General features: G+C 38.1%; 1 protein-coding gene across 5 annotated transcripts in view; it reads right to left on the reverse strand.

Annotated features, from left to right (window-relative positions):
- Nucleotides 1–13,617, reverse strand: part of Rasgrp3 (RAS guanyl releasing protein 3) — a 113,764-nt gene extending 100,147 nt beyond the window's left edge. For 2 of the 5 annotated variants that reach the window (XM_087216481.1, XM_087216483.1), the window contains exons 1-2: nt 7,049–7,471; nt 5,683–5,746 (exon numbers count right to left, since the gene is read on the reverse strand). The gene's annotated coding sequence lies outside the window, so the exon portion shown is untranslated. Of the gene's footprint in view, nt 1–5,682; nt 5,760–7,048; nt 7,472–13,479 lie in introns of those variants that run through there. The other 3 variants (XM_087216484.1, XM_087216485.1, XM_087216480.1) reach the window with 3 other exon arrangements.
- Between the last annotated feature and the right edge of the window lie 12,949 nt (nt 13,618–26,566).

Here is a 26,566-nt window from a genome sequence, read left to right on the forward strand (position 1 = left end):
GACTGCCTTAAATCTAGCTTCATAATCAAAGCCTCATGGAGTAAGCAATGAACCCAAAAGATGATTGTTCCTGCTGGCTGCAACTTGCTGCCAGGACTTCAGAAGCCAGTATTAGCAGGTTTCAGCCACTGGAGGAGGCATAAGAGCCTATCACGTCTCCTGGTTTTGTCCACTTTCACCAGCTCTATTTTCGTGTCTCTATATTTAGTACACAGAGCTATCTTTATCACCCCAGCTGACTGGCATGAGAGTCCCGGGGCATAATAGTTACATAAGATTATTGAAGCATGCTTTCTAACCTTCAAGTAAAGCAATGTAAAATGCAGCAAGGATATCAGCAAATAGTCACAATGTTTAGCTCTGTGTGTGCATTAATTGCTAGAGATTTTTTCGTTGCGCTATGTTTCATGTAGCATTAAGCAGAAAATCTGTAATACTTTCAGAAAGCTAGTCTTAGACAATGGAACAGAATTTATTCCTAGGTGTAAATTCACTTGAACATATGATGATGAAATATTTTTACAAACATATAATCCAGATTTCAAAAACTGGAAATTTTTTAAACCTCTATTACTCTTACCGTCAGTTGAAGAATTCAAAGGTACTCAGCCTAAATGAAGAGTTGGATTGTCTAATAGGCCATATTTCAAAAACTGTCAATTCTCAGCTTCCTTTCAGCTATTCCATTTTAGCTGATACCTGTGAGGGTTGCCAGATCAATGTTCAGAACGGAGGGGACGCAGTATCTCAAATATTATATATGTAACTGTGGCTTTTCTGTTCAGATTTACATGGATCATGATAGTAGTCAGTAGGAACCCAAAGTCACTGAGCATTTGAAGTGAGGCTAATCTGATTTGAAGTGTGTCATAAGCATAAAATATACACTAGATTCCAAAGAGTTGGTTCAAAAAAGGGATTGTAAAATATATCAGTATTTTTATATTAATACAAGGTGGAATGAATGGTCTGGAAAACTAGGTAAATAAACTATATTACTGAAATTCATCTTAGTCATTTCTTTTCATTTTTAAAATGTGGTCATTGGACAATAATCAGATAAGCCATGTGGGTCACTTTTGTGGCTCACCTTATATTTCTATTCCACAGTGTGGTCTAGGACCTCCTCAATATATGGTATGACCAGTAAGTAGTCTTTAAGATTAGAAGTCAGTACTGCTGCAGAGTTTTACTCCAAATCAGGTTAGCCAGAGGCACACATAATTTGAAATAAAGGTTGTAACTGCTCACACATGTTTAACTCTCCCATCCACAGAATTTTAACAGCACCTGACAAGACAACTGTGGATACAAGCCAGAGAGGAGACAGATACTATAATTAAGATAAATGGATTTAACACTAACAGAGACAAAGAGATTGTACTGCAAAAGGTCCTGCAGTATAATGCCTATCTTAACTCTTTCTAAGGTGAGAATGTATTACTTATTTTCATCTAAGAAGTTTTTAATTATGCCCATTTCAGAACACGAAAACTGGATAGTGAAACATCCTCATTTATTTTGAGTTTTTGTTTTTCCTTTTGTCCATTGCTGCTAAACATGAACCCGAGGGATCATTTACAGAAATAGAAACAAAAATTCGTTTGTTTAAAATTTAAAGGAAAACAAGGCTTTAAAAATTCAGTGTTTGGGGAACAGGCAGCAAATCAGAGGCAAGGAAATGACAGCAACATTGTTGACCGCAAGGAGAAGTTCACTCTGATCCTGGATAGTAATCAGCATAAAAATTCAACACCAAATCCCTGATGTGGGATTACTGGATTACTGAATTAAAAGCATATTGGGAGTCAGTGCTGCCAGCAAAATATTGTGTAACTGTTGGTAAAAACAATAGTGATTTCAGGAGTAGATTGAAAACAAAACAATAATATCTTTGTAATGTTGTGAAATCATTGTATGAATAAAGCTTGGACTGGCTCCGTTGCATTTCCCAGTCTGATTTGCTGACCATCTTGTCTGCCCATAATTGTTTTCTGTCATTCATTTCCTCCAATTGTCAATTATTACTAAAACAATTATGAAAAAAGTATTTGTGTGTATCTTTGTTTCCTGTTGCCAGTGAACGCAGTGAAGTCATAGACCAGGCTAGTGCATCATAATCTTTTCCATTACAATCAATTATGCTGTCACAAACAGGATATAGCTCTTTGCCAGGCAAGAAGGCTGTAAATGGCGCTGAATTAGCACAAACATTGTCAGCAAGAAATTAGAGCAGAGACTTAGCTCTCCACTTTTTAAAAACATACTTTTTATCATGTTTTTGTTCCTGATTGTAAGGCAGTGTATGCTTATTTACACTGAACACAAAATGGAAAATAAAAGTCTCCATTATCCTACTGACCAGAAATTCCTATTGTTAATGTTTTAGTATATTAATGTTTAGCTCTTAACTTGAATGGGATAACATCATGGATGTAATTTTTTAGCCTTTACTTTCTCACTTAACATTAATACAAACACTCTCTAATGTTACTAAATACTTTAATGTAATTTCATGACTATGTAAAATTCCACATTGCAGAATATTATTTAGCAATTCCTCTGTTTTTGTATGTTCAGGCTAGTTTCAAAGTGTATCTGTTACAAATACTGTTTTACATACATTTTTTATCTGAATCTATGATTCTTCAGGATAGAGGCCTAAAAGATACACTTTTCCTTTCTTATTTAAAAAATATATTGTGAAGTTTAAAGTACATATATAAAATAAAAGGTCAAAAACCATCTTAACAAAACACAGGAGTGCATTAAAAGACTAATAACCAAACATGCATGCCTTTCTTTTGGTGGTAGTAGGGATCAAACCTAGGCCCTAAAAAGGCCAGACAAGCGCTCTACCACTGAGCTACATCCCCAGCTGCTACATACCCCTTAAAAAGGGTAAACAAGTGAAATAGTTTTAGTAACTAGAAAGTTAAAGATAAAACTAAAACTAGTCTATTTAAAATGCCTTTTAGCCCACTCAGCTGCAAAGGTGTATGTAATCTCATGAAGTCTCTTTCTAGAATCTCCTAGCATAAGCAGTATCCAAACTCTCTGAGAGGCCCCAGCTGACTCTGTAGAGATTCAGTGAACCCTTGGGCTGGGGATTTAGCTCAGTGGTGCCGCTGCCTGCCTCACAAACACAAGGTCTTGAGCTCAATCCCCTGTACGGAAAAAAAAAAAAAAAATGAGATTCAGTGAACTCTGTCACCGCACAGTAGAGTACTAAACTGCCTGTGCAGTCTCCAGGCTAGGATGAACGTTGTTAACTGGTATTGCCAGTAGAGGGCAGCCAGGGACAGGGAGAGGAGATTAACACCATTCTTGTTTTCATTCTTTTTTCAGCATAACCTTTATTTCAGCAGATAAACAAGTGAAAATGAAAAACGAGGGAAAAAGAATTAAGGTAATAAGTAATAAGAAACGAAACCTCTATGTATGAACTACTTCTATTTCCTCAGAGAGATTAACCAAAAGGTGCAAAATTCTGCGAGGGCTACTAAAGTTAGGAACAATAAAAGACAAGGAATCTAGTTAAAAATTGGGTTATAGTATAAATAAGTGGTGCGTTTAGATTTTTGCGGATGGAAAAAGTGAATCTGGAGCAAAATACTGAACAATCTGCATGGGAATTAGCAAAAGCATTGGCTTTGGCTCCATACACACCCAGGTTCCATTTTCTATTGTCTCTCATGTTTATGTAGTCATGAACCATGGACAATTATATTCTCTGAACTTCAGCTTTCTCATCTATAAAATGTGGCTACCAATGAAACCTGCCCATAGGTGGCCTTGGGCATTCAATAAGACAATGGAGATAAAATAAGTGCTTGATAAAGGTTGGTATTATTTCCAGTCCTTGCCTCCCTGCTAAGCTACAGTATTTCCCACTTCCAGCTGTGAGCTTATTATTTCTACCTTCCTAGTCCATTATTGCCTCAAATGTAATAAGTCTGTGACCAAACTCTTCCTCATTAACTTCCTACCCTTCTGCTGTCTCTTTGATTGGCCTTTGACTTGAATGGGCCATTAAAGACATCTCCCTCTTTAACACATCTTCCCTTCCCAGGGCTATACCCAGTTAGTTTTCAAAGCAGGATAATTTGTTCCCTACTGAATCTCTGCTTAGTTCCTCTCTCTTTTCATAAGAGTCAGACCTCAGTAACCTGTTCTCCTTACTCCAGCAAATCTGCGTCAAATGGTCAGATCTTATCCATCTCATTTTCTTTTTCAAAACCTCTCGGTGGCTCCGTGGTATCTTTAAACTAGAGTCTAATTCCTTTGTCTGGCATTCCAGTCCCACCAGGCTGACCCCAGCCTCTTCCAGATACTTCTCACTTGTTCTACACGCTCACTGCTCTACTCTTGTCAAGTTGATTGGCTCATTTCCCTGGCAGAGTTGCCAGACATAAGAAATCCAAATACAAGGCACCCAATTCAATGTGAATTTCATGTAAACAACAAATAATATTTTTGTATAAGTATCCCTATCCAATAGGCCTCATACACACCCATGCGATAGGATACACTTATTCTAAAATGTATTTGTTATCTGAAATTCACATTTCACTGGGCATACTGTGTCTCATCTGGCAACCCCATTCCTTGGGCTCACCATGTTCATTTCTGTCTCTGTCCCTCCTCACAGATCCATCTTGTCTTGGATGTTCTCACCTCTCTTTGTACCCATCACATACCTTGCACTCCAATACCTACCTCAACCTCCGTGAAGTCTGTCTGGATCGTGTTCCTTATCTGGATTCATGATCTATATTGGTAATTTGGTTCCATACATAGTATGCCTTATGCCTGATACAATCTCTTTCTTCAAATTAATGTCAATTAATGTTAATCAAAAGTAGAGATTGTATTATAAGTAGGAAAACTTCGTCAATACACTTTGGGGGTTGGTCTAGGTATGAAGGGAGATGAAGAGACAACAGGAATCTCCTGAGACCATTAATTGGAATTTTTGGGTGATTCAATATGCAACATCCTCCCTCCCCTGTCCAGCATCAGATGGCAGATGGGTGCGGCTTCCTGAGCGTGGGATGATTCTTCCCATACCCTCCTCAGCACATCCCACGAGACACAGGTTATATGCATCTGAATTGCTGCTGCTTCACAAGATGTCTTCAGTAACCTGATGTCACTCATATTTAAATGTGAGGGCAGGGTGGCTCTGGTATATAAACTATAAACACACAGTGACTATAGGAATTATATTGGAGACAAAACAATAAATTTCTATTTAATTAATAGAAAAGCAAAAAATATCAGCAAATATTTTCCAAAGCTAGCTACCTTAAAATACTCTTAGGAGCTGAACGTATATCAAGTAAAGTGTGAAACTACTAAAGAATTCTTTTAAAATGTATTTTAAATAACTGGCATTTTATAAACGCATTAATAAGCAAATGTGGGCACCTAGAGATTAGTGACCAACACTAAGATTTTTAAAAGTGGAAAAATACGTTCTTAAAATAATTTTATCTATTGCTTAACATTTAAATCATAGTAAAACATTTTTATTCTCATAAGATGAACATATGAATGTGTCAAATACAAAAGCTGTTTTGAACCTGTAAGGGGAAAGAGTTCAACATGAACAGAAATCAGGTGGACTGTCAGGAGGTTTCTGTCATCACAGCCTGATAGAATGGTAATTAATGAAGTTACCTTAGATTTCACTCTGTTGTGCAATAAAATGGATTCAGAACTGACTTTGAAGTGCTGGACCATCCTGAAAGTAAGAACTGAGAGTTTGTTTCTTCAGATCAATCATATTTATCCAGATTTTTATTGTTTTGTTTTCCTGTACTTTCTTACAACAAAAGTGCAACTAAGAAACTATGCTTTCTAGTAAAAAATACGAAACCTTTCCACAATTTCTATGGAACTAATTCTAAATTTTTAATCAGAAAAAGAATAGCCTTTAAATTCTCCCAGGAAAGAAAAGGGCCAATGAGATTCACAGTGAGCCAGGACCTCGTGTTGGCTTCTATGCTGGTCCTGGCTGGCTCAGATCTTCTGCTTTTCAGCTTTGCTATCTTTTTGCTGCAGATTCTTAGCATACCAATATCACAGAAGGACAAGTCAAAATAACAGCAACACATTTCCTTTTTCATTAACCCTCAGAACCTTATTCCTTTGTTAGTCATTGTGGTTACATTAATCATGCTACTCCAAGACACAAATGTGGGTTATTATCGGCAGTGGATGTAAATATGGTATGGCTCATCATTTAAACAGTGTGCTCATTTAATGGCAAAGAATGTTAGAAGAATTTGGAATGTCCCTAGGAGCTTTCCAAGTTTTTATGGGGAGTATCAGCTGTTCTTGGATCTAATCCATTTCCCTTCGACCTTTCCACTTCCAAAGCCACTGACATTTTTAAAAACACTCAGGAAATATACACTGAAGGAACATTTTGAGATAATAATTTAAATGTAAATAATTACTGTGAACAGTTTTCATCACTGGAAACTGCAGGGCTGCTATTTTGTGTTTCTAGAAGATTCTCCTTTGTCTGAAAATGAGTGGTCAGAATAATTTTTGTATTTTAAAAATCTTTATCTTTATTTTATTTTACACAAAATTTAAATCCCACTAAAGTGACTTTTTTATAATTGTCTGTTTTTGCTTGAAGACCTAGTTGTTAAATGTATTCTAAACTAGTATTGATCAAAGAAAAGGCAGATAGATCATTGATCAACACTTCAAAAGGAGAAATATTGAGAAAGTATTTTTCAAAAATGATGAAGGAAATTATGCTATAGAATCCCAGATGAAATTGAAAATGAAGAAAGTTAGTAGAGCTAAAGTTATCTTAAGAAAACAATCATTTTAAAATACATATGTATTGTTATAAACAGAAGCTGTCAAAAACTGATTTCTACATTTCTTCAGAGATACAATATAAGCAAGCTCACTAAAAAATTACATTCGCTCTTCCCTCAGATTATAAACACCATCAGTGGCTAATATCCATAGTTCTTGAAATGCATTAAAACACGCCAGCAATAGACTTAACAGTGACACTTACCTTAACTGCGGACATGCAATCATCTGAAGTTCATCCCACTATCTTTTTCTTTCATCCTCATAAACTTCTTGCAAGTTTCTCTTCATTGTGTCTAAGCACCCAAGATTCCTATTTTCTTTTCTAAAACATGGTTATCACCCTCATTGCCTAAATCCAGTTCAAAAGTAAAGAGAAAAAAAATTGAAATTTGCCAGCTGTTTATGCCCAGCAGCCACAGTGAAGCTGCTAAGCTTTGAGCTCAATGAATTAAAGGTTGTTTGGCTAAATGGCAGGCACACTTCCTCCTATTCTTTCCGAACTTAGTTTTCCTGCCTCCAGTAAGCTTTTTCCTTTCCTGGGCTATAAATAGGTTGGTTGTAAGAGTACTGAGGAAAGACGAAGGCAGGAAATGTATTTGATTTCAAAAAGCAGTCGTGTGTGTGTGTGTGTGTGTGTGTGTGTGTGTGTGTGCCTTTCAAGTGAACAGCAGTAAACAAGCTAAAGAAAATTTGGTCTCAAATAATTCAGCTTTAGTATATCCATCATAGTTCAAGTTTTCTTTAATTTCCTATACTCATTGTTTCACTAGATGTTGTCATTTCCCATAAGGAAATCTTGGATTGGGAGCTGTAGCATTTTTTGTATGAACAAACCTATATGCATCCTTTATTTCCCATAGGAATGGCTTATAAAAATGAATTTCCAGGTGAAAACCGAGGGTGGGCTGCAATGGAAGTATCCTTGTTCTTTCTTTTCATTCAAAAAGAGGTGAACCACTTTTGAAGCAAGATTCAACATAAAAGACCTACCATCTGAATATCAAGTGAGGAAGGAAAACAGATATTTTTCCTTAAAAGAAAGCCCAAATTGGGCCAGGGATTTAGCTCAGTGGTTTCGCTGCCTGCTGCGCAAGAGCAAGGACCCGAGTTCAATCCCCGTACCAAAAAAGAAAGAAAGCTCAAAGTCAAGACTAAAATGGTTATCTATCCACCTTCCCCAAATTAGCTTATCTACAGTCTTGCTACTCAAAGTTGTTCTACTCTCAATTACAGGCAACACAAGCTAAAATATAAATTAGACACCATTTTTCACAAATCAGACTGGCAGGCAAAAATTTGGATAACATCTGATACTATTGAGATACAGAGAAATAATCATTTATGTAATAGTAGATGGAAGTGTAACTTGGCCTGTATTATTTAGAGGAAAAATCTCAACTTTTTTCAAATATTTCATGTACATAGTCTAACAAGATGGTTAAGTGTGATTTATTTTGCAAAGTGGCAGTGTAAGACTAGAATGGAAGGATAGTTTAGTTTGTAACATACATAATTTGTGCTCTTTTAATTATTATACTGAATGTAATAATCATAACATATTTTTAAAATTATTAATTTTAAAGACAGAATTTTAAAACAATATTAAAGTCCTTCAAATAGTTATACTTACTATGTACTACTTAACTATTATATCTCTGCTTCTAATCCTCTCTCTTTTCTCTGCCCATCTATGTATTATTCTACACTTATTGCCTGACAAGCTGCTCTTTACATTGGGGAGACAGGTTGAGAATCCGTACAGGAATAGCTAGAGAGCCTCCCCATAGTAAGGGCTACTCAAGGGCGGTCCAAGGACTAGTAGCATTAGTGGCACCTGGATCAGAATCGCTGGTGGTGGGACCCTAGTAGTCAATCCCAGGTGATTCAGATGCTCAACAATGTATGAGAAACATTAGCATATTGTCTCTGTGTGTGTTTATCAATATCTCACCTTCTAAATAGAATCTGAGATGCAGAAAAAGCATTCAACAAAATCCAACACCCATTCATGATAAAAACCCTACAGAAAATTGGAATAGAAGGTCTTTATCTCAACCTGATTGAGGTTATATATGAAAAAACAACAGCCAATATCATACTAAATGGTAAAAAACTGGAAACCTTCACGCTAAAATCAGGAACAAGTCAAGGATGTCCACTATCACCACTCCTATTCAATATAGTTCAGAAACATTAGCCACAACTATTAGACAGGAGAAAGAAATAAAAGGAGTAAAGATAGGAAAGGAAGAAGTTAAATGGTCATTATTTGCTGACCATATGATACTCTACATGGAAGACTCAAAAAACTCTACCAAAAGACTTCTACACTTAATTGACAGACTCAGTAGAGTAGCTGGATACAAGATCAACACAAAAAACAATAGCCTTCTTGTACACAAATAACAGACTCACTGAGAGAGAAATTAGGGAAAAACATCCCTTGCAACATAGCATCCAAAAAAATGAAATATCTAGGAATTAATCTAACAAAGGAAGCAAAAGACTTCTACACTGAAAACTACAGCACACTGAAAAAAAGATATCAAAGAAGATATAAGAAAATGGAAAGACATCCCTTGCTCCTGGGTAGGAAGAACCAATATAGTGAAAATGGCCATACTTCCAAAACTGCTATGTAGATTTAATGCAATGCCAATTGAAATTTCAACAATATACTTTACAGAACTAGAGAAAACAATCCAAAACTTTATTTGGAACCAGAAGAGACCTAGAATAGCAAAAGTAATTCTAGGCAACAGAAATATGGCAGGGGGTATCACAATCCCCAACTTGAAACTATACTACAAAGCTACTGTGATAAAAACAGCATGGTACTGGTGAAGAAACAGACCTGAGGATCAGTGAATAGATTAGAAGATGCAGAAACAACTCCAGACATACTCAGCCACCTCGTCTTTGGCAAAAGATCCAACCATCCTCACTGGAGGAAAGATAGCCTATTTAATAAGTGGTGTTGGAAAAACTGGATTTCAACCTGTCAAAGATTAAAACTAGACCCATATCTATCACCATGCATTAAACTAAGATTGAAGTGGATTAAAGATCTAAATATTAAAACAGAAACACTAAACTTGCTGGAAGATAAGTTAGGTAGAACTGTTGAAGACATTGGCACAGGAAAAGACTTTATGAACAAAACCTCAGTAGCATGGGAACTAGCACAAAGAATCAACAACTGGGATCTCATCATATTAAAAAGCTTCTGCACTGCAAGAGAAACCACCAACAGAGCTAACAGACAACCTACAACGTGGGAAAAAAAATTTTAGCAGCTGTACCTCAGACAAAAGACTACTGTCTAGAATATATAAAGAACTGAAAAAAATCAGTCCCCCAAATTTAAAGACCCAGTTCAAAAATGGGCATCTGAAATGAACAGACGTTTCTCAGACAAAGAACTAAGAGCAGCAGATAAACATATGAAAAAATTTTCAACATCATTGGCCATTCAAGAGATGCAGATGAAAACAACACTGAGATTCCACCTCATCCCAGAAAGAATGGCTGCTATCAAGAAATCAACCAATAACAAATGCTGGCGGGGGTGTGGAGAGAAAGGAACCCTTCTCCCTTGTTGGTGGGAGTGCAGACTGGTGCAACCACTGTGGAAATCAGTATGGAGATACTCCAAAGAACTAGGACTAGAGGTCCCATTTGACCCAGCTATTCCCCTGCTGGGTATCTTCCCAAAAGAATTGAAAGAATCATACCACAGTGATATATGTGCACCCATGTTTATAGCAGCACAGTTTGTAATAGCAAAAGCTTGGAAACAGCCCAAGTGCCCATCAACTGGAAACTGGATAAAGAAGATGTGGTTTTTTTTATAAAATGGAGTACTATTCAACCATAAAGAATAAGAAACTAGAGACAGTTATAGTTAAATGGATGCATATTGAGGCTATACTCTTAAGTGAAATAAATAGGGCACACATGTGTAAATACCAAATAGTTTCTCTGTGTGAGAAACTGAAAGTGTATAAAATGATTAAAATGAATAATTGATAATGTGAAATAGGAAGAACAGGCCCAAAGGGGTAGGGGAAGTGGGAGGGAGAGGGGAAGGGGAAAGGAAAGAAGGGAAAGGAAAAATTATGAGAAAAGGGAAAAATGGAAACAAAGTCTTTGTAAACAGGGAAGGGTGGAGGGGGTAGGGGAAGTGGGAGGGAGAGGGGAAGGGGAAAGGAAAGAAGGGAAAGGAAAAATTATGAGAAAAGGGAAAAATGGAAACAAAGTCTTTGTAAACAGGGAAGGGTGGAGGGGGTGAAGGGAGGGCAGGGAAATGGGGAAAAAATAAGAACCAAGATACATCATGTGCGGGCCGGGGATTTAGCTCAGTGGTTCCATCGCTTGCTTTGCAAGCGCAAGGACCCGAGTTCGATCCCTGGTACCAAAAAAAAAAAAAAAAAAGATATATCATGTAAAGGTTCAAGTACCCAATGATAAATGTAAACCTATTGTATACCTAAAATGTACCAATAAAAAATCTAAGGAAAATAAATTAATAAATAAATAGAATCTGAGACTGTAGATTTTTTTAATACAAGAATCAAGAAAAAATTTAAATCTTCTTTGTACTGCTAATTCCTATTTAGAAGACTAGAAGGATTTTTACATATGATGTTAAAAAGACACTAGTTTCCCAGTTACTTTAGAAAAGCTACCTGAAACAAGGCAAAAAGCAATGGAAAGAACAGATGATGGTATCCGAGAGACAAAAGAGCTCACAAACTGGACAGTCATGATAAACACAGCAAACTTTTCTAACACGTACATTTGGAAGTTCTGAGTTGCCTGAACTAAGGGGAAAAAAAGAGTAAACAGTGAAGAAATTATGGCTCTCATGAACACAAAATGTCCCATCTCATATTTTTGTTTAGTGATTGTATTATTGTTTTTTAAACTCAGCCATTTCTTGTCCATTCTTGGCTGCAATGTAAGGTCCTTTTGAGAGAAACAATAGATTGAGCTAAAGAGCTCAGGCAGAGCTGGTAAGAGGAAACCAAGAGTATCCATATCCCAGGTACAGAGGCAGGGAGGGGTGAATAACTTTCTTCTAATAGCAGAAAGGAAGAAGGAAGTGCATGGTCAGGATGTAACAGCTGCAGTATGTTGAAGGGGCTGAAAGGTATTTGAGTTGATGTTGGCATGCGAGATCGGCTGGCAACCGAGTCACACATGTTGGGGAGTAAACCATGCTCCCATGTGAAAAGAATCAATGCTGCTAAGAAAATCCAAGTACATTTACTAGGCTTTCATTGTTCTCTGGAAATGTTCCTTCTCTTTTTGTAGGGAAATATTTTACTTCTCAAAAAGTACAACTTCACAGAGCCCCATACACCACCTCTCTAGAAATGGAGCAGTAAAAACATTTTTGGAACAGCAAGGCTCTGTATTTTTAATCTGAAATTAAGGATGGATTCTCTCAAAAGGCATAGGGGAAAAAGTCAAAGGCTTTGTCAGGGAATGTGGGACATTCTTCAATTGTTTTAGTTCTGTAAAAGTGGAGGGAAATAGTTTTTTTATTGCAGTCACTAAATAGGATGTAAACATATACAATATAGAGGAAATGTAAGCAAAAAATTCTCAAAGGAGACGCTAAAAGTCTGCAAATTACTACTCAAATGAGCTGATGCACTGTATGTATCTGAGCCTGTTTGTATTTTTAAGACCTTTGTCAACCAAGGGCAGAAGCTCTAGATTAGTAACGTATGGGATATAAACTGTGTTCCTTTGACTTAACTTTTGCACAAGACAAATTAAAATAAATAGGAACTGTTGGAATGACTACTCAGAAGGATGTGTAAGTTAAAGATGGGTCTCTAAGTTTTATCAGGGAGGTAGAAACAATAGTTGAATGTTAGGAGAAGTCTCTACATTCAAAAATAAAATGTAAAAGTTGACAACTGTTTGAAAGAACTAAAAGATTTAGTGGAATAGAAATACAACTTTCCCATTAATTTAATTAAAATTGATTTGTGTTCATTAGCAGTTTATTTTTATTTAGCTAAATTATCAGTAAAAATAATGTTAAAGTTACCTCACAAGATTACAAAAATCCTGGCACCCACACAAGAGTTCACGATATCTCCCAGGAGAGGCCCAGCCTTGGTAACGTTTAGTGGGAAAATCTAAACCAGACTGCCCTGCCGCCACTGCATTTGGGTTTGGCCTTTATTGGTATTCTGTCACCTTGCCATGCACCTAAAATAAAACAGCACTAGTTTCCGTGTAACAACAAAAACCATCAGAAATATCTTGAGACTCTCTGACAATGAATGTTTAGAGCTTGTTCAATTTTGCCAAAGCAAAAATCTGATGTCATAATAACTAAAAGCAAATTCTAATGGGCGTGGTGGTAAAAAGTTTTTTCTATGAATTCTGAAACATGGACACTCATTTTAGTATATCTGCCAGTTGCTTGTTCCTTTGGGAAAAGCCTTTGGCCTCAACCACAAAGTTGTTAGTGAAGCTAATCACTGTCAGCTGCAAGAAGACGGGCAAAGCCATCACTGGAAGTAAACTATGCAGGAGAAAGACATGCTGTTACAGGGACAGTGTGTGGCACACGTCTGAAGGCAAAGGGGACAGCCATAGGCTCCACCTTACCTTGTGCAATATTCAGAAGAAGAAGGGAAGGAAACAGGAAAGAACATGACAGCGAAATCTGATAGATTCCCCTCCGATTTAGGGTGGCTGCTGTATATAATAGCTACCTTCTTCCCAGCCCCTACTCCCACCAAAAGAGTAACCTGATACTTGCTCTCCTCCTAGCAACTAGTGACATCACAGGCTCCTCCAGTCCCTAGCCACTACCTCATTCAACCCCACCCCAGCTCCCATAAGAAGCACTCCCTGGCCTGGTCATATTGCTTTTGTCTCTCCTTTGTTCAGAGACAGCCCAGCAGATCGTTCCTGCAATAAAAGCTTGCTGTGGCCTGGTCTGGTCTTGGTTTTCAGCTTTTTTACCTGACAGAATCGATTTATCCTTCAATAATTAAAATGTATTGTTTTGGCAATTTCCTTAGTCTAATAAAAAAAATCCTGCTATTTTGGTTATTGATCCAATAATTAATACAAGTTCCATGCTTAAAGCAATAGATTGGTTAGGATTCAAAATAGGGTCATTGGGTGCACAGGTAATGGGGAAAAAATAAGAACCAAGATATATCATGTACAGGTACAAGCACCCAAAGATAAATGTAAAAGTATTGTATGCCTAAAATATACCAATAAAAGAATTTAAGCAAAAAAAAAAAAAAATAGGGTCATTATTCTGGATAACTTCCTGACCCACCTATTATGCAATTACTGAAGCTTATACCAAGTTTATATTGACAGAGCAAGGCAAACACAACCATAAGATTTGGAATTCCAGCATAAATGATGGGGTACAAATTCATACTACCTAGATGTACCAAGTTAAAATAGCTGACTCTTCTGGTTTATCTAGTATGACCAAGAGATTCTCCCTCTTCTTTGCTAGCTTTGAAGAAGCAGGCTGCCATGTTGAGATGCAAAAGGTCACATGATTAGCCTTCCTCCAACAGCAAGCAAGAAACTGAAACTCTTAATTTGACAGCCTGCAAGGAACCAGATGCTGCCAACAACCACAACCTTGGAAGCAGATCCAACTCCAATTGAGCCTTAAATGAAACTAAAACCCCAGCCAGTACTTTGATTGCAGCCTTTTAAGACTGTGAAACAGTGTATCCAGCTAATCCATGTCTGGCCAAGGAGGCCACGGAAAGGATCTCCTACTAAGATGGTTTCCAGCCTTGTGAAAGGCAATCATGTACAAGTGATCGTGTATATCCTGTTATTTTTGCTGCATGACATTGGCTAAAACCAAGCCACAAGTCCTTCCTGTACTCAAAGGGAGTGATCAAAGAATCTGGGTCCTGAGAGAGAGATCATGGGAACACCTTAGAGTATCTTCCACAATGGGTAACCAAACTAGAAAGAAGAAACGACCACATATAATATCAGGTGGATTACTAAAGGACAGGTGGGGAGAGTATTACCAAAGGCAGAATAGACAAAACTTAACCTTTCCTCCTTCAAACCAGTAGGAAATATACTGTCCTAAGGCGAAGTCAATTCAACTCTCTATTTTATACACTATTTTCTTTTTTGAAAATTATTTTCTAAATTTCATTTTAAAATATATTTTATTGGTGACTATTAATTTTATAAAATATTGCAATTCAATGTAATATCTTTATACATGCATAATTTTTATCCTATCTATACCCATTGTCTTCCCTTATACACCTCTCCCTCTTATTCCCTTGCTTTTGTCTAATAGTTTTCCATCTATTTTCATGTCATCTTTTTTAGATTCCACAGATTAAGGAAAATATGTGACACTTGTCATTTTGAGTATGGCTTATTTCATTTCAAATCATGCTAGCCAATCCCATCGATTTTTCTGAACATGACATACTCTTATTCTTTTTTTTTTTTTTTTTTTTTTTTTTTTTTGCAGTACCGGGGATCAAACTCAGGACCTTGTGCTTGTGAGGCAGGCAGCAGCACCACTAAACTAAATCCCCAGCCCACATACTCTTATTCTTTATGGCTGAATGATTAATATTCCACTGAGTACATATACACTACATTTTCTTCATTCATTCATTCATTCGTTCGTTCATCTGTTGATGGGCACCTAGACTGGTTCCATATATAGGCTACTGTAAAATGTGCTTCAATAAACATGGGTATTCAGGTATTCTTATAGTATGCTTTAATTCCTTTGGGTATATAGCAAGGAATGGTACAGCTGGATCAAATGGTAGTTCTATTTTTAATTTTTTTGAGGAACCTCCATACTGATTTTCATCATGGCTGTACTAACTTACATTCCCTCCACCAATGTAGAATGGTTCACACATTCACCAGCATTTATTGTTTGTTGTACTCTTGATGATAGCCATTGTGACTGAGGTGAAATGTGATGGCTAAAGATGTTGAACGTTTTTTTCCCGTATACCTATTGACTACTTCTACTCTTTTTGAGAAATGTCTGTTCAATTCATTTGCCCATTTGTTAATTGGGCTATTTGATTTTTTTTTTTTTTTTTGGAGCTAAGTTTTTTACTTCTTCATATATTCTGGACACTAATTATCTGTTGGGAGGGCAGCTGGCAAAAGATTTTCTCCCATTCTGTAGGCTGTCTCTTCATTCTGTTGGTTCTTTCCCTTTCTGCTTAGAAATGTTTCCTTTTCTGCTTAGAAATGTAGTCCCATTTGCTGATTCTTGCTGTTGTTTCCTGTGCTGTTGGAGTCCTATTCAGGAAGTCTTTGCCTGTTCCTATGGCTTCAAGTGTTTCCCCTGTGTTTTGTTTTAGCGGTTTCAAAGTTTCTGGTCTTATACCTAAGTCTTTGATCCTTTTTGAATTATTTTTGTACAGGGTGAGAGATCTAGATCTAATTTCAATCTTCTACATATGGGTATCCAGTTTTCCTAGCACTATTATTATTATTATTATTATTATTATTGTTTTGGTACTGAGGATCGAACTCGGGTCCTTGCACTTACGGGGCAGGTGGCGGAACCACTGAGCTAAATCCCCAGCCCTTAGCACTATTTTTTAAGGAGGCTGTCTTTTCTCCAATGTGTCCTTTGGTTCCTTTGTCAAGGATCAAATGGACAAAGTTGTGTGGATTTATTTCTGTTTCTTCTGTCCTATTCCATTGTTTTGTGTGTCTGTTTTGATGCCAGTACCAAGCTGTCACTGTTACTATGGCTTTTAGTACAATTTGAAGTTGGGTATTGTGATGTCTCCAGCCCTGTTCTTTTTTGTTTAGGATTACTTTGGCTATTCTGGGTTTTCTGTGCTTCCACTGAGTTTTAGAATTGTTTTTTCTAGTTCTGTGAAGAATGCCATTGGAATTTTGATGGGAATTTCATTGAATCTGTAGATTGCTTTTGGTAACATGATTATTTTAACAATATTAATTCTGCCAATCCATGAACATGGGAGGTCTTTTCCCATCTTCTAGTGTCTTCTTCAATGTCTTTCCTCAGTGATCAGTAATTGTTATTGTAGAGGTCCTTCATCTTGGTTAGGCTGATTCCTGGGGTGTCTTTTTTATAAGCATTTGGAGTGGAATTGTCTTCTCGATTTCTTTCTGAGCTAGTTCATTGTTGGTGAACAAAAAAGCTATTGATTTCTTCATGTTGGTTTTGTTTTTTGTGGTTTTGTTTTAGTTTTTGAGACAAGGTCTCATTATGCAATTCAGGCTGGTCTTGAACTCACTATGTAGCCCAGGCTGGTCAGTGATCTTCCTACCTCAGCCTCCCAAGTGCTGGGATTACAAGCGGTGGCCTTTAATTACATGCTGGCCTTTAATGTTGATTTTTGTGTCCTGTCAATATGCACTCTTGAGCAACTCAGTAACCTAAATGGCCTCATGCTCCATCTTTGAGGTCTTTCCAGTTCTAAGCTTCTGTAACTTTGGACCAAACCTCTCTAGACATTTTGGAGTGCCACAAATGCTGGCTGTATTCAAACAAAGTGTTTTGGTGACTCTCTGTTACTGTTAACATCTGAAGAGAAGAATATAGGAGAGAAAGAAAATACATAATAGATCAGTCTGTTAGAAAAATTTTTTAAAAGCCAAATCTATTGCGGTTTTACTATCTGATCCAATTTTTGATTTTCCACTTGAATATTTATATTTTTAAAGCATGATGTCATTTTAAAAATACACAGAGATAAAATCGTTATAAACTCCACTTTGTGCAGGCAAATTTTGGGCTAAACCATATTCTCTATCAGGAACAAATTACATGTCACAGTGCATCCAAGTAATCCTGAGTGAGTGAAGAAATTACTTTGGCAGTGTAAACTTATACTGTTAGTCTTAGTGGAAGACAGCCTTCTCCATCATCTATCTAAACACCCATATGATGGGCAAATGTCCTTCAGAACATTAAGAACAAATTATCTCATTAATTTCTAAGTAAAAATTGACAGGTTGTCATTGCACACCTGTGTGGCATCATAAATGTAAGTGACTATTAAAAATGAAATTCTGAATTGAATTTCAATGCAGTAACTCCAAATTACTTGCTCACTAGATAAATAAACTTTTCCATTTCTTCAGGCAAAAAGTTAAATTAAAAAGTATACGAAATTATAAACATATTCACAGTTATTCTCTCATGGGCAGACTACACCATAAAATATATTATTTCTTTTTTTTTGTTTTTTGGTCCTGGGGATACAACTTGGGACCTTGAGCTTGTGAGGCAGGCAGCAGAACCACTGAGCTAAATACCTGGCCCTAAAATCTATTATTAATGTTCTCCATTGCTGCACTAAGAACACAGATTTAAAGTTGCAAATCAGGTTGAAACTAGGAATTCTTCATTTCCATTCAGAGGCTGAAGAAAGATAAGAAGTTGAAGGAAATGACCTTTAGAGCATGAGATCAGAGCATCTAACAGTTTGGATTTCAAAATGCTAAACACTAAAGCCACATTTTGGGAGCCAGCATCATGTCATAGTTCTTTACTAAATGGTTTTCTCAAATATCAAATATTAATGTCTAACTAATTATGAAAGAAACAAGATGCTACAAATTGTATTTTATTTGAATAATAAGTCCAGCAAAGTACTTTTTTTACTGTACTTTTTCATCCACATATAAGTGCCTATTAAGTACAAATCTCTGAGCTTGAACCATAACAGAAAAAATAACATAAGACATTTACTCTTTTCCCTAAAAGCAGCATACATTCTAAACATAAATTTCTCAAATCATGGTCCAATGTCAGCCTGTATCAGAATAATGTAGACAGTTTATTGAACAAACAGATTTCTGGACTCAGCCCCAGAGAATTTCTTCTTTATTCAGTCTAGGGAAAGTCTTGGAATATGTATTTATAATGAGCCTGTGATTGTTATTGCATACTGAAGTTTGAGAATTAATGATATAGTGACATTGGGTGATCCACAGGTCAAAACATACATTCTTAACTAATACAGGGGAGTGACCCAGTGGAAGAGGTTATGCAAGTACTGAATGAAATCTGATTGTAGCCACAGCCAACACTGAGGTTCTATCTTGGAACATATTATGGTGTAAACTTTCTTTAAAGTCACTTCTAATTTGTGCCCCATGGTAGCAAACTCAATTTGACTCTCTTTGAAAAAGAACACATATGGGTGAAGGAGCCTTTTTTCCTCTCTGGGTGCCAAAAGGTTTTTTAGTTGTTGTCACATTTTTAAAATTGTAGTAAAAATTCCTAACAAATAATTTACCATCTTAATCATTTTAGTGTATTGGTTTAATATATTCATATTATTGTGAAACAGATATGCAGAATGTTTCTACCTTGTTATCCTTTAAATGGCAACCCCTCCTTTTCTTTTCCCGATGCCCCCTGACAACAATCATTCTATTTTCTGTTTAAAATGGAGGAACCATTTTTCAAACCTAATCCTAACAAAGTGTCAGGTCTGAAGAAAAAAAAAAAAAAAAAAAAGGAGAGCTTAGCCCAAACTTCAAAAGCAAAGGTTCAATTTAAGAAATTTGGCCAAAAACCAGTAAGAGTAAAGCAAAGACAAATGGAATAGAAACAGAGATGGTTTTCATAATTGAATTAATAGAGTTTGGCCCCTGACTGTGGGTTTTGAGTGACAGGCAGATATGCTCTAAAGCCAGAATATGAACTGTAGGCCACTGTCAAAAATGAGATAAGATCTCTCTATATATCCTTGATGAACAAATGACTATGACTAACATAGACGGGAGGTAAGTCAAGAATGAAAACTGGGGATTATAAGGGTATTTGCCACTACCAGAATTTGTTGCAGTCTTAGAAGGTAGGAAGATCTGTGACAAAACCCATTGTGACCGACCGTTTATTAGGTTTGGAGTGATCGAGGCAGCCCTTGGTGTATTGTAGATCTCCTTGCAATTTGTCCACAGGCATTATAAGAATGACGTGTAAAAGAGCACCATGTCAAATGCAGAGCCATCAGAAGTCCTAGAAGGCTTTGATCAATACTTTGAATGGGCCATGATGACCCAATAGTATCGAGGAGATGGCCTGACAGAGGTCAAGAACTTAGAAGAAGGTATCCTTCAAGGCATCAAACTAACCAATCTGGAGGACCAGACATTTCTTCTACTGTGTATGCAAGGGTGGCCCTGAATCTCAGCCAACACCTGCATTAGGAAAAAGTAGAAAGAGGATAGGTTTTGGAGTCAGACAAACGTAGCTTCAAATTTCATTGGCTCTAACCTTATGGATAATCTTTAAACCATTTAAATTCCAATTTTCTCATCTATACTCCAAGTTAGAACAAGATCCATGCTTTAGAATTAATTATGAGTAATTGTGCAATATACTAGCACAATCCCTGACCCAAGAGCACTCAATAGGTGATTACAATGATTATAGATACTATGATTATGATCATTTTTCTGTTTGCTCTTATTATCAGAGCACCCTGCACAGTGTTCCCTGCTACCATTTGTTATTCCAATGGGCAGGAGAGGAGGTTTGTCAGCTACTTTAGATGTCTAGTCTGTAATGTACATGGAATTCAAAAATGGTGGAAAGAAAGAGGAGGGAAGAAAGGAAAGAAAGAACAAAGGATGGAAGAAGAGGAGGGAGGGAGGAAGGGAGAAAAGAAGAAACAAATGAAAAAAAGGAAGAAAAGAAGGATCATCTCTGCTTTGTTTTACCTTTTTTTAAAATTTATTTTTGTTTTTGTTTTTGTTTTGGTACCGGGGATAGAACTCTGGTCCTTGGGCTTGTGGGGCAGGTGGCGGAGCCACTGAGCTAAATCCTCAGCCCTCTGCTTTTTTTTAAATGAAACAGACCTCCGTCATCAGATTTTTTATCATCATAGGGATCTGCTCCTTTGAGGTGATACACTTATACTCTGAACAAAGTTTTAGGCATCGTGATTATTACATGTCATTAAATCTATTATATCATTGTTTCATGTGCCCTTCCAAGTAAAACCAACAAAGTTCGGTGTGGCTTCAGGCAGTGGATCCAACATTGTTAATAAGATCCAGCTTTTCATCACTTTTGGGGTTCACTTCCTCTGAGTTGGTGCCCACCTCAGGCAGTCTCCCCACTCAGGGACAGTCGTGGAAGCTCCACCTTTCCTCCCCTCAGCTTTAAACCTAGTGTTAATGAGTGCCATGCAAAGTCCCTGGCTTTGACGGGAGTAAGCACACACCACTGAGCCAGCCCTAGTGACAGGAGGGAGGTTTCTGATTGTGTCAGGCGGCTCATGTGCTTTACTCCTGGAGTCAGGGTAGGGAAGGGACTGGGGCAGGAGGACTGGCAATGAGAGGAGAACGGATTCCTCATATAGCTCTAGTCAGCAACCTCTCAATTCCTCGCTACTTCGACCACTACTGCTTTTACAGATTGAAGGTGCTGCAAGATTTTGCTTATAGAACAATGCGAACACAATTGCTTTGTGTTTTACCTATCCAAAAGACCCACCATAGTTTCCCAGAACAAAAGCATTTATTGTAAGAGGTAGAGAGGTCTTTACTCCTAGAAATCTAAACTTTCAGAGCCTCTTCCGCTTATGATAAAATGTCACAGAGGTTCTAATACAGTTTCAGAGAACTTATGGGAGCAGTAAGCAGATTTATTTCAGAAGCACACGGAGGGAGCTGGGTGAGGTGGTGCACATCTGTAATCTCAGCACTTTGGGAAGCTAAGGCAGGAAGATTGCAGGTTTGAGCCCTGTTATGGCTTGTGTCTAGACATCCCATCCCCCCCACCCTGAAGCCCCAAGTGGTCATTGGTGAGGCTTTTTCAGAGGTGGCTGAATCTAGAGTGTGATTAATTCATGGTGCAACGCTATGCTCAGGGGCACTAGGATTAAGAGTGTGAGTGCTACGCACCCTAGGTAGTCTGGATAAGATAAAAGGGGCAGAGAGACTCTGTTAAATTCCCTTGCTTGTTTGCTTTTGCTGTCTTCCACGGCCATGAACTGTTGCCGCTTTGCCATATCCCACCCTGCCTTGGAGCCAGCCAATTATGGACTGAAATCTCTACAGACTGTGAGTCAAATAAACCTTTTCCCCTTTAACTTTGGATGTGGGGTATTTTGTCTCAGCAATGAGAGACAAGTAACCATGTCCAGTGTGAGCATCTTAGCAAAAAAAAAAAAAAAAAAAAATAGAAAAGAGCTGAGGATGTAGCCTAGTGTGAAGGCCCTATGTACAATCCTCAGTACTGTATAGCAAAGGAGAAGGAGGAAGAGGAAGAGGAAAAGGAAGAGGAAAAGGAGGAGGAGAAGGAGAAAGAAGCCTGGGTTACATGTCAAATGTGAAGTACCTGTTTTTAATAAAATGAATCAGTCACAGTTGGTGGTAGGCTGGGGAAAGACATCCAAAGTTAACTGGCTTACTTGAAAAGGAGGAAGGTTATAAACTTGTTTGACTGAATGTCAGGAAGAACCATTGTGAATCCTTTTCCCGGGCTTTCATCTCTACTTCAAACTCTTAGACTGGACTCTTCATGAGACTAGAAACATGGCTTTTTTGGACTCACAGCTGCAGTCCTCATGGTGAAAGTGAGGAAGAGGGCTCCTTCTGCCTCTAAGGAAAACATCAGGCAGGAGTCTGATGGGCTTGGGTAACAAACTCACTTTTTAAAAAAGTGTTTTGAGACAGGGTCTGGCTATGTAATTTAGGCTGGCCTTGAACTCACTATGTAAGCCAGGCTGGCCTTGACCTCATGGTGATCCTCCTGCCTCAGCCTCCTGAGTGCTGGGATTATAAGAGTGAGGCAGGAGAGTTGGGCATGGCAACATGGCCAGGGCAATAGGGCACAACCTGCCCATTGCACAGATTTGTTAACCATGGATGCAGACAGGAGCCCCCAGCACCTGACACCAATCTTCTGCCATGAGCGCAACCCTGGCCTGGCACCTGATACCAATCTTTCAGCATGCAATCAGGCAGCATGGCCTGGATTTAATCTTGGAAAGTAGAAAAGACAGCAGCCATGGACTTTGCTGCCTCTTGTTCTTGCTGTGCCTCATCCTGTGTATAGGATGTATTTTCTCTTTTTCCTTCAGGGTACCTTTTCTCCTCAAGCATTTCTTTTGCCCTAAAATAGATGTTATGCTTTCACAATCACCAGTTGTTCTGTCCAATTCAATGGACAGGGCAGTAAGATCCCGGAAAGCATTGCGGGTCACTACAGCATTGGGTAATGGGTGTGCACCACTGCGCCAGGCTCACAAGCCCACTTCTTACACCAATCACTGTGGCCAGAATGAGTTCTGACCATGGCCAAAGTCAGAGGTTGACTCTGCTGCAGGGGAAAGTGGGAGAAATCCTAATAGGCAAAATAGAGGAGACCCAAAATAGGCCTCCCATCTTCACCTCATACCAAAGATGTTGGTTTCAAAGATTAGAAGAAGTCTAAAGACAAGAAGAAAGATGGAAAATTTGCAATTTTCAGACTTCATGGTCTCATGGTATCCAAGCAAAAATAACTCTCCTCTCTCTTGTTTTGTTGGTTCACAGGTGGTAGAGAGTGGAAAATCTCAGGACCGAGATTCTGGGCCTAACCAACCCTAGGAATTAGCTATTGACCTGATCAGGCAACTTCTATCGCAGGCCTGTTGATACCAAGGCTAGAGTGCTAGACTCGAGCTGCCATAGCTAAACATAAATGAGCTTAAGTCCCCCATTTCTGGTTTTTATAATGGTATTTCTCAGCATTAGTCTGCTATTGCATGGAGGGTACCCACACCAGGAGCTCCTGTGATTTAGAGTCACACATCAGTTTTATCAAAATGAGTCCATGTGTAGATGTTCCTAATCTCTAGAAAAAATATTTAATTTTGGAAGTCATTTAAAAAGATGATTGTTTTTAAATAATTAACATAAAAATATATAATCATCACCTTTACCGTGGCCATGTGATTTAAGAGAATGAATTTGTACCCAGAGAATGAATCAATGGAGAGCTAACTGAGCCAAAATTCATTATAGTTAGAAGACATAGAAGTGATGAAAGAAATTAATGGTCAGACTGGCAAACCCAGATTCATACATGTGAAAAACAATTTAATTTGGAAAATGTCATCCATCATATTAATGCTAATAAGTCTAAATATATTCATTACACTGTTTTGTTTATATATAACATGAAAATTGGTTTTCGTTTGTACTTGTAAAGGAGCTAAAAGCACAGAGTCCATATTTTATTTTTGAATATTAAAAGTCACAATGAAAATAAATTATTCAATGCTAAGAAGCCACAGGAGGATTTTTTTTTAGTTGTACATTTGTAGGGGGTTAATTGGATACCCCCCAAATTCACATTCATCCAAAAACTTTTTGGAAAATATGACCCTTACAGATGAAATTAGTTTAAGATTTTAAGATAAAGCCATCCTGGATTTAAGATTGGATCCAATCTAATGGGAAGAGGAGATGACACACAGACAGAGGCGAAGGCTGTGTGAAGATGCAGGCAGATTGGAGGGAGGTAGCTACAGTCCAAGGGATTCCTAGGTCACCAGAAGCTAGGAGAGGCTTAGAAAAAGGGTTTCCCTGTGGAGCTGTTGGAGGGTGACTGCTCTTCCAGCACCTTGATCTCACGCTTCTAGCCTCCAAACCCATGAGAATAAATTTCTGTGGTTTTTCAGTCACCTAGTTTTTGATAATTTGTCACCACATTCCTGACTCAGCAGCAGTTTCTACTAAGCTCACCTAGAATAGTTTGCATGTTCCTCCTGAAAAGATGCTCTCTGGGAAGTGGGTTGGAATTTGTGGTTATTTGTCTCCCAGTACAGGAAAGTCTTCTATTTACCCTGTGGGCCACACATGTTTTTAAAAGTTATAATTTTTTAATGTACAAATATGTAGATGTATTTGGAAGCTCTAGGAAATACTTTGTTCACAAGCACCGTGTCTTGTGGATCCATGTGTTCTTACAGCACCCTACTTATTGGCATTCAGAAAATAGCCAGGGAGCCAGGGATTTAGCTCAGTAGTTCTGGTGCCTGCCTCGCAAGCGAAAGGTCCCGAGTTTGATCTCCAGTACAAAAAAGAAAATAGCTAGGGAAGTACAAATTCCAACCATTATCAGACACAGACACACTAGAGATGTGGCTTTTCAATTATTGCCTTCTGGCTCAGTCCATTCAAGCTTCTATAACAAAATACCATAGAGTAGGCAGTTTATAAGCAACACAAACTCATTTCTTACAACTCTAGCATCAGGGAAGGGTAAGAATGAGAGCACTTTCTCACTGCATCCTCACCTAGTGGAAGGGAAAGGGAAATACAGCTCTCTGGGCCTTCTTTTCTTTTGGTACCAGGGATCGAACTCGGGACCTTGCGCTTGTGAGGCAGGCGGCAGCACCACTGAGCTAAATCCCCAGCTCTCTGGGCCTTCTTTTCTAAGGGCTCTAATCTCATTCATGAGGGCTCCACACTCAGGACCTAACCACCTCCCGGAGTCCACACCTATAATACCACCACTTCCGTGATCTGGCTTCAGCAGAAGAACCAGGATGAGACACATACTTGGGCCACAGCACATTCCAAGATCTAGACTATATTCCCACCAGATCCAGCTGTCAGAGTAGGTCTAGGTCTAAGCATCAGGGCTAAGAAAATGGATACCGATGAGAAATTAGAGACATTTATAGCTAAGTGGATGCACATTGAGGCCATACTCTTAAGTGAAATAAATAGGACACAGATGTGTAAATACCGAATAGCTTCTCTGGTGTGAGAAACTGAAAGTGTAAATAAGGACTAAATGTGTAATAGGTCATGTGAAATAGGAAGAAAAGGGGCAAAGGGGAAGGAAGTGGGAGGGCTAGGGGAAAGGATAGAAGGGAATGGGATTAATATGAGAAAATGGAAAAATAGGAACAAAATCTTTGTAAATAGGGAGGAATGGAGGGGTTGAAGGGAGGGCTGGGCAAGGGTGAAAAATAAGAACCAAGAGAGACTATGTAAAGGTGCAAATTTCCAATGATGAATGTCATTATATTGTATACCTAAAATGTACCAATGATTAGAATGAATAATCGATAATGTAAAATAGGAAGAAAAGGTCCAAAGGGGTAGGGGTAGTGGGAGGCACAGGGGAAAGGAAAGAAGGGAAAGGAAAAAATGCTGAGAAATGGAAAAAATGGAAATAAAGTCTTTGTAAATCGGGAAGGGTGGAGGACGTGAAGGGAGGGCTAGGAATGGAGAAAAAATAAGAACCAAGATGCATTATATAAAGGTACAATTCCCAATGAGAAATGTAATTGTGTTGTATACCTACAATGTACCAATAAAAGAATTTAATACAAAAAAAATGGATACTGGCATAGACAGGAATTTTCTACAGGCAGCAGTCAGCTGGGTAAAGTTGGCATCCTTCTTCATTATATTGGTTCTTCTACCAGGGAGATGAAAAGTCTTAGGAACACTCAGTATTACTGGACTGTGGAAGTCTCAAGCTGAGAAATCGAGCATACCCATTAGGCAAAGACAGGCACTAGGACAATGCAACATTGTGACGATGTTGTCCTGCCACAGCAGCATGACTTCTCCTCTGATGATGAAAGCAACCTGGTAAGAATTAGGTGAAAGAAGAACCCTGAGGTTGAAAAGGAGCGGGGAAGGTGAGTGGGGAGTATTTAGCCTCAGCTCTGTGACTTTCACTAATAGTTTTATGGCTCTT

Source organism: Heterocephalus glaber, unplaced genomic scaffold, assembly GCF_053883595.1.
Source record: "Heterocephalus glaber isolate CG9 unplaced genomic scaffold, H.glaber_assembly_v1.0 deba00001457, whole genome shotgun sequence".
NCBI classification, from domain to species: domain Eukaryota; kingdom Metazoa; phylum Chordata; class Mammalia; order Rodentia; family Bathyergidae; genus Heterocephalus; species Heterocephalus glaber.